General features: G+C 34.2%; 1 protein-coding gene across 1 annotated transcript in view; it reads right to left on the reverse strand.

Moving 5' to 3' along the window:
• The window catches only part of LOC105806296 (cAMP-specific 3',5'-cyclic phosphodiesterase 4B-like), a 276,992-nt gene that overhangs the window by 232,521 nt on the left and 42,836 nt on the right, over nucleotides 1-1,635 (reverse strand). The gene's annotated exons all lie outside the window — the stretch shown is intronic.

Raw genomic sequence — 1,635 nt, forward strand, 5'->3', positions numbered from 1 at the left:
ATAAATAGAAAGATATCCTGTGTTCACAGATTAGAACTAATATTTCCAAAATTTCCATACTCCCCAAAGTCATTTATAGATTCAATGCAATCCTTATTAAAATTCCAATGCCATTCTTCACAGAAATAGAAAAAACAATCTTAAAATTTGTATGAAACACAAAAGACCCCAAATAGCCAAAGCAATCTTGACCAAAAAGAACAAAGCTGGAGGCATCACACGAATACATTTCAAAACATACAAAGCTATAGTAATCAAAACAGCATGGTACTGACATAAAAAAAGACACATCGACAATGAAATAGGATAGAGAGCACAAAAATAAGCCTACACATCTACAGTTCATTGATTTTTGACAAAGGTACCAAGAACACATAATGGGAAAGGGAAGTCTCTTCAATAAATGGTGCTGGGAAAACTGGATATCCGCATGTGGAAGAATCAAAATGAACCCTTATCTCACCCCTTATACATGAATCAATTCAAAATTGATTAAAGACTTAAATGTAACGCCTGATCCTGTAAAAATTCTAAAAAAAAACATAGGGGAAAAGCGCCATGACGTTGGTCCTGGCAGTGATTTCTTGGATATAACTCCAAAACACATGCAATAAAAGCAAAAATAGATAAATGTGATTACATCAAGCTAAAAAGCTTCTGTACAGCAGAGGAAACAATTTATAGAGTGAAGAGGCAACCCACAGATCAGGAGAATATATTTGCAAGTCATACGTTGGATGAGAGCCTAATATCTAAAATATACAAGGAACTCAAGCTATTCAATAACAAGAGAACAAATAATTGTATTAAAAATGGGCAAGGTACTTATATAGACATTTCTCGAAAGAAGACATACAAATGGCCAAAATGTTCAACTCTCTAATTATCAGAGAAATGCAAATTAAAACCACAATGAGATATCACCTCACATTCATTAGATTGGCTATTATCAAAAACATGAATGATAACAGGTGCTGGAGAGGATATGGAGAAAAGGGAACCCTTATACAGTGTTGGTGGTATGATAAATTAGCACAGCCATTTTAGAAAACAGTATGGAGATTCCTCAGAAAATTAAAAATAGAATTGCTATATGATCTAGCAATCCACTACTGGGTATATACTCAAAGGAATTCAAATCAGTATGCCAAAGAGTATCGGCACTCCCACGTTCATTGCAGCATTATTCACAATAGCCAAGCTTTGGAAACGACCTAAGTGTCCAACAACAGATGAATGGATTTTTTAAAATGAGGTATATATACATTATGGAATACTATTCAGCCTTAAAAAAACAGGAAATTCTCTCATTTGCAGCAACATGAAACTTAAGTGAAATAATCCAGGCACAGAAAGACAAATACCATATGATCTCACTTATATGTGAAACAAAAAACTTGAACTCATAGAAGTGGAGAGTAGAATGGTGGTTACCAGAGGCTGGGAGATAGAGGTAGGGAGGAGGTGTGTACAGGGAAAAGGTAGATGTTGGTCAATGGATGCAAAGTTAGTTAGATAGTCAGAATAAGTTCTAGTGTTCTATTGCAAATCAAGGTGACTATAGTTAATAATAATGTATATTTCAAAATAGCTAAAAGAGAGGATTTTAAATGTTCTCACCACAAAAAAGGGTAA

Source organism: Propithecus coquereli, unplaced genomic scaffold, assembly GCF_000956105.1.
Source record: "Propithecus coquereli isolate 6110/MARCELLA unplaced genomic scaffold, Pcoq_1.0 Scaffold14, whole genome shotgun sequence".
NCBI lineage: Eukaryota > Metazoa > Chordata > Mammalia > Primates > Indriidae > Propithecus > Propithecus coquereli.